Source organism: Penaeus japonicus, unplaced genomic scaffold (assembly GCF_977035675.1).
Source record: "Penaeus japonicus unplaced genomic scaffold, GWHDUDI00000001_assembly GWHDUDI00000004, whole genome shotgun sequence".
Lineage (NCBI taxonomy): Eukaryota > Metazoa > Arthropoda > Malacostraca > Decapoda > Penaeidae > Penaeus > Penaeus japonicus.
In genome coordinates this window covers 972858-980357 of record NW_028234406.1, presented here as the reverse complement: position 1 = coordinate 980357, position 7500 = coordinate 972858, and the positions used below count along the sequence as shown (strand labels likewise).

The 7500-nt window shown below is 42.2% G+C and overlaps 1 protein-coding gene across 7 annotated transcripts in view; it reads left to right on the top strand.

The window, feature by feature from the left end:
- Pka-R2 (cAMP-dependent protein kinase type II regulatory subunit) overlaps positions 1 to 7500 on the top strand; it is a 186958-nt gene that overhangs the window by 149657 nt on the left and 29801 nt on the right. The window lies entirely within an intron of this gene.

Sequence of the window (7500 nt, the reverse complement as noted above, 5' to 3'; positions counted from 1 at the left end):
TCTGTCGCGGGTTCACTGGTTCTTGGGTTCACGGGTTCTTGAGGTCACGGGTTCTCGGATTCACGGGTTCTTGGGTTCATGGATTCCTGGGTTTACGGGCTCATGGGTTCTTAGGTTCACGTGTTCATGGGTTCTCGGGTTCGCGGGTACATGGATTCTTGGATTTACGGGTTCACGGGTTCTTAGGTTCTCAGCCTGTCATGGGTCGTGGGCTCTTAAGATGTCGGGTTCACTGGTTATTTTCTTCGAGGGTTCATTTGTCTGTTGAACTATGGGGTTGTCGGATTCAGTGGTTCGCTAGTTATTGGGCTCTTTTGGTTCTCTTTAAGTCCACCTGTCTCTCTTTTAGCTCTTTATTTAGCCTTTTTTTCTCTTTCTCTATGTGAATCTCTCTCTATCTCTCTTTTCTCTCCCTTGTAAGTCTCAATGTATCTCTTTTCTCTCTCTCTCTGTAAGTCTCTCCAGCTGTCTTTGTGAATTCTCCCTTTCTCTTTGTAATTCTCTGTATCTCTCTTTTCTTTCTCCTTGTCTCTTTATCTCTCTTTTCTCTTTGTAAGTCTCTTTATCTCTCTTTTCTCTTTGTAAGTCTCTTTATCTCTCTTTTCTCTTTCTCTTTGTAATTCTCTTTATCTCTGTTTTCATATATATATGTATATATATATATATATATATATATATATTGATATATAATATATGTATATCTATATATATATATATATATATATATAAATATATATATATAGCTGGTTATATATATATATATATATATATATATATATATATATATATATATATATATGACAGGAGAGCTTCGTACAATTAGTTTTGTTATGGTGGAGACCGGTGGAGCATATGGCAGCGAGATGTAGTTATTCCGGAGTGATGGAGATCCGTTGGAGATGAGGCAGAGAGGCGAGAGAGGAAGAGAGGAGGAGGAGGAGAGGAACGGGGGGTAGAGAAGAGGGACGAGAAGTACACGAAGACTGGAAGGCAAAATTTAGAGACGGCGAGACAAGGGAAGAAAAGACGGAGAATTTTGCTCTTCTTTTTCTTCCCATTTCTTATGACTATTCTTCTTTTACTTCTTCGCTCATTTTTCTTCTATTTTGTCCCTCTATTGGGAGATAGATTCATTAGCCATGATATACACATGCGTGTCTGTAATGCCTACGGTTAGATATGAATATTAATACGACCGATTCAGAAACCCTTCATATGGATTTTGTGTGTGTGTATGTGTATGTGTGTGTGTGTGGGTGTGTGTGTGTGGGGGGGGGTGAAAACGGGATCCCTTGCCCGTAGACTTAATACGACCGTGTGACACGCCAGGAAAAATAAAATTAATAACAGTAGTGCCATAACTGACACCAACAATCATAAACCTGATTGCATAATAAAAGATACATTTTGAAACAACAACTGACTGAAATGAAATAGGGAACAGCCTCATAATGAGTAAAGGTGAAGATACAAAATCTGGATAACTCCGATTTGACAAACAAAAATGAGCGAAGACAAGGATTATTGGTTACAGTGACATCGCGCAGGATTTCATTAACGGATATTCATTACGGATCGGAAAAGATTAGAAGCCTAATCATCGAATCTGGTTCATCCAATGGTTTCGTCATGACGTTGATGAATATGATATTCATCATGAATTACTGATGATTAGGCCGGAGGAAAATGATGTTCCTCATGATGGTGGAAAGGAACGTACAAAAGTTCTGTTTAGTGTGTGTAGAGTATTCATGTAATTAAACACGCGCACAATTACACAGCTATGTACTTATGCACGCGAATGCACACACACGCACACGCACACGCACACGCACGCACACGCACGCACGCACGCACGCACTTGTAGCTCTACCAATCAAGATATGAACTAGATTGAGCAATACAAACCGACCTGACACTTGATTGTGCAACAACGATTATATTAACACCATAGGAATTACGTCTCTCTCATCCGAAGGCAATCGAATAACAAAGATTAACAGACATGCCCGTGGGCGCCCGGGGGAGTAGGCTCAGAAATTATTATATGGTAATGTTAGATGCACTGGGGTGTAACATATGATAAAGCAGTAACGTATTGATATAAATGTATGACTGCCCTCGAAGTAGGGTAGAGAGAGAGAGAGAGGGAGAGGAGAGAAGAGAAAGAGAAGAGAAGAGAAGAGAAGAGAAGAGGAGAGAGAGAGAAGAGAAAATGAGAAGAGAGAGAAGAGAAGAAAAAGAGAGAGAAGAGAGAGAGAGAGAGAGAGAGAGAGAGAGCGTAAGAGGAAGAAGAGGTGCAGGTCGAAAATGGAAAGTGTTAATAGGAGAAGCTCAAGAGAGCGTTACCCGGTTACGTCACCAGAGCGTTGGGTGTAACGTGGAAAACTCGTAGCAGTTTCAAAATTACCGTCTTGGAATCCTGTAAGGTTGGTGAAGGGGTGAGGGGTGGGAGGAGACAAATAGGGTGAGGGGAGGGATTGGGGAGGATGGGGAGATAGGTTGAGTGGATGACGATGGGGAGGGGAGGGAGTGAGGGGGAGGATAGGAGCTGAGAGGTGAGGAGGTAGAAGTGAGGTGGGATATATATATATATATATATATATATATATATATATATATATATATATAGATAGATAGATAGATAGATAGATAGATAGATAGATAGATAGATAGATAGATAAAGACAGAAAAAGAAAAAAGAACAGAGAGAGAGAGAGAGAGAGAGAGAGAGAGAGAGAGAGAGAGAGAGAGAGAGAGAGAGAGAGAGAGAGAGAGAGCACATTGGGGAAAGGTCAAGTTAAAAAAAGTATTCCTATTCCAGCTGAAAATAGCAACATTAGCAGGACAGTCAGGGAGAGGTATTATTGACCGAGTCAGAATAGTCCTCACCACAACGATTATAGTCTAATAATCTTGATATAATACTCATCTTAGTTTTAGAAATAGTGATGTCTAATAATCTTAATAGAATAGTCATCATAGTTTTAGAAATAGTGATAATCAGAAAAAAAATATAAAAAATAGTATCTGTTAAAACAACAATTGTAGTATTCAGGACGATAACAATGATAACTAATAATATGAAAATAAAAGGGATAAATAAAAGGTAACAAGAAACCTGATGGCAATGATAGTAGTGAAAATAAAAGTAATAACATAAAAAAAGAAAAAAACATCACCATGATTATAATAATGATATGAGTTATTATTTTTGTTGTTGTGGTCACTATCTTCTTTTTTTGTTTTAGTTTTGTTTTCTTTGTGTGTGATGTGTGTGTGTATGTGTGTGTGTGTGATGTGTGTGTGTATATATGTGTGTGTGTGTGTGTGCTTGTGTGTGTATATATGTGTGTGTGTGTTTGTGCAGTTGTCATGTGGAGATTTCACGAAGGAGAGAAGGAGGGAGGGGGAGGGGTGGGAGAGGGGGTTGGTGCCATAACAGGGATCCACGCCAGAGTTAGGTATTGACCGTGGCAGCTGTGGTGGAAAGTCGGGAGTGCCACGCCCCTGGCACCCCTCCTTCCCTCCCTCCCTCCTTTATCCACCCATCCATCCATCCATCCATCTGCCTTCCCTCCCTGCCTCCATCCACCCATCCTCCCTCTCTCCCTCCCTCCCTCCCTCCCTCCCTCCCTCCCTTCTTTCTTTCCTCCCACTTCTCCTCCTCCTTTCGCCCCTCCCTCTTCTCTTCCACCTTCTTCCTTCTCTTATCCCCCCTTCCTTCCTTAATTAATTAATTCTCCTATTTCACCTTCCGTAACTAACTCTTCTCTTCCGTTCTTCCCTCACATATTCGTTTTCTCCCTCTCCCTCTCTTACTTATCCTCCCTTCTTTTCCTCCCTGTCTAAAAAACCCTTTCCTTTTTCTTTCCCTTCGCCTCATAAATCCCCCCCCCCCCCACCACCACCACCACCACCACCACCACCACCACCGCCGCCTCCATCACCACCATCATTTCACACAAAATAAAGATAAGAGAAGTAAAAGCAGAATTAAATGAATCGACATGACATGAAATCGGCATGACATGAAATCGACATGACATGACATGAAATCGGCATGACATGAAATCGACGTGACATGAAATCGACATGACATGACATGAAATCGACGTGACATGACATGAAATCGACGTGACATGAGGTAGATTGAAAAAAGAAGCCTGGTAGCCCTGCACCTCATTTCATGTCCCTCTGCCCACGAACGCTGGACGAGGCGGCGCCAGAGAGGCTGGAGGTGGAGGCGTGACTTCGCTTCGCGCTCTGGAATTTATGGGGGAGGAACGAGAGGTGGAGGTGGAGGAAGAGGGGAAGGAAGACAGGAGGAAGAGATGGAAGAGGGAAGGGTGGAGGTGTAGGTACTGGAAAGATGGAGGAGGAAGAAATGGAAGAGGGAAAGGTGGAGGAATAGCAGGAGGAAGAGGTGGAAGAGGGAAGAGTGGAGGTGGAGGTAGTGGAAAGGTGGAGGAGGAAGAGATGGAAGAGGGGAAGGTGGAGGTAGAGGACGAGGAAGGAAAGAAGCTGAAGCAGGTGGAAATAAAGCAGGAAGAGAGAAAAAAAAAACGCAGAAAAAAGCAGCAGACGAGGAAACTCACAAAACAAAGGAACAGAGAAGAAAGGGAAGGCAAGAGGAAAGGGAGAAAGGGAAAAGGCAAGGCGAGAGGAGAGCGAGAGGAGCGGGCGAATTTCCCATCTCGATATCCCGCCACCTTTCCCGGTTCCGACGTCGGGCCAAGTAAACATGTTCCTGATTACGCCCTTTTTCCCCCTCAGGGTGGTTCTCTTTCTCTTCCTCGTTATCCCTCTTCTTCCTATTCCTCCCCTTCCTCATTTTCCTTGTCTTTCCCTCTTCCTTGCCTCGCTGTTCGTTTTCTTCGTTGTTTCTTCGTCCTTCTCCGCCTCTTCCTCTCTCTAATTCTCATTCGCATACTCCTTCTCTTCCTGTACCTCGGAACATCTTTCTTTTCCTTTTTCTCTTTCCCTTCTCCCTTCTCCTCCTTTTACTCTTCCCTCTCCTTCCTGCCTCCTCATTTTCTTGCTTTCCTTTCCCATTTCTTCTGTTTGTTTTTTCTCTCTCTCTCTCTTTCGTTAGCATTTCGATTTTAGCGCTTGGGAAAGGGGGGAGTATGTCACTGTAACTAATATTAGTTAATTTTGATTGTCATCTTGTTATTGATAATATTTTCCTGCTGTTCATCTTCTTTGCATCATCATCAACTACAGAAGCATATTATTATTTTTACCATTGTTATTACTACTAATAATACTATTAATAACAACGATAATACCTTTATAATTATTATTAATAAAAGGGAGGGAAGACACTCTACTAACTAGGAAAAAAAAAACACGAAGGAAGCGAAAAAGGAGAATTTAGCCGATGTGTTTACGTTCGGTGTCGACTCTTGCAACCGGGCGAGGACGAGTAGGAAGCATGCGGGAAGGAGGGGGATTAGAGCATGATCACTTTTGCTGTCTTACTGCTACTGCTACTACAATTATTATTCTTATGGAGATTATTGTTTTTATCATTGGCATTATTAGTTTGTTATTGTTGATAAAAATTATGATAATGATATTACTATTATTATTATTATTATCATTATCATCATTAACATCGTCATCATCATCATCTTCTTCTTCCTCCTCCTCCTCCTCACCATCATCATCATCATCACCACCACCACCATCATCATCATCATCACCACCACCACCATCACCACACCACCATCACCACCACCACCACCACCACCACCACCATCCCCATCAATATTATTAGGTTATTGTGTGAGATGGTGTCGTGTGCATCGTTCCGCCTTTGGAAGTGAATCGCAAAGGAATATTATGCAAGTGTCGCTCGATCTGCCGCCCGGACTGTTCGGTCTGCGCGAGGGCCATCAGTCACGAGTGTTTCCCAAATAGGAAGTGGTCTGGACTGACCGCAGGTCTTAGAACCCCGGGCTGTTTGAATAACAACCGCAAAACAACCAGACAACAACACCACGAGAGAGGGAGATAGAGCGAGAGAGGAAAAAAATGTGCAAAATAACCAGCCCACCGCAACAGTGATTACCGAAGCGAAAATGATCACCAAACCAAGCGGGCGTTCAACTGAGAGAGAGAGAGAGAGAGAGAGAGAGAGAGAGAGAGAGAGAGAGAGAGAGAGAGAGAGAGAGAGAGAGAGAGAGGAAAAAAACGCATCGATTGTCGTCCTGGGAACCGCCACACTCGGCAGAAAACGAGGAATGCAAACTGTTCGTCTTCCTCAGGGCGACATCCGGGTTTTTATTCCTTCTTTTTATTACTTTCTTCTTTCTCGCATCTCGTCCGCTTCATTTGTTACATTTTCACGTTTGTTATTTAAGAGCAGGTCCGCAGATGCAGCTGTAAGAATGAGGAAGTTTGAGGTCGCGATGCAGCAGCCTGAGCCTTCCTCGGGACAGCTTGTTGTCGAGTGCCTCTATCAGTCCATAGATTATTCATGCGTGCATTGTAGGGACCGCGTCCTGTTGCATTGAGCGTGAGCGCGTGTTCACGATCGGTATAGTTGGACTGCGTCTGTGATTGAAAGCATGGAAATTCCCTTTCACAGTTCTTAGTAGCCATTGTTGTCTGGTGGTGAGTATATTGTTTTGAAAACGGTAACGCTGATGAGAAAGAATGGAGAGACAAGGCTGTTTGTCGTATGTCCCAAAGAATAGACTGATTCCAGCTGACGTCTCTGTGTTTACCTTTTTCCGGCCGCGCAGGAGCTGGCTGGCAACTTTGTCCCGCCGGGGTAGCGGCCAATGCAAAACATCACTATTTTGACCAGCTGATCCTTTCCAAAAACCACGCCTTTGCTTTTATTTTTTACTTTGGAATTTCTATGTATATTTTTTCTCTCTCCAAATATCACTGCATCGTAAGAAGATCAGAAATGCCATAAGTCGAAACGAACCCATTCTGAGCCTTGCAACGCTCCATGAATGGGAGAGCGATGACTGACATCCTTGCACCTGGTCTGATGTCTTTCTCGAATGAAGATCTGAAGCTTTTTTTAATTTAATTAGTGAACACATTCAAGATGTTAATTACCGAATTCGATGATAAGAGCAATAGTTTGTCCTACCGAGTCTAAGGTACAAAATATTTTAATTTCATTCAGATCGAAATCTCACCAGTAGGAAATTAAATTTTTTCCTGTATTCTTTATAGTCACTGTCGGCATTGATTCAAATATTTTAGGAGAGTAATTTTTTTGCTAGACGATCAATATAAAAGAAAAATCATTAGATCATACACACTGAAATTAATGAAATCGATATAAATTATTTGAAAAGTGGCAGATCTAAGAGTGTATGACTGCCTGAGATTATCAGTTTCGTTTTATACCATTTTCGATCTTCTGACAATGCAGTGTCATATTTGGAGAAATGAAAGATTTCGAGAATCATCAAAATAATAGAGAAAAGAACAAGTTTGTTTGTTTTTTGGCAAGGCTTTGCTGATCAAAAT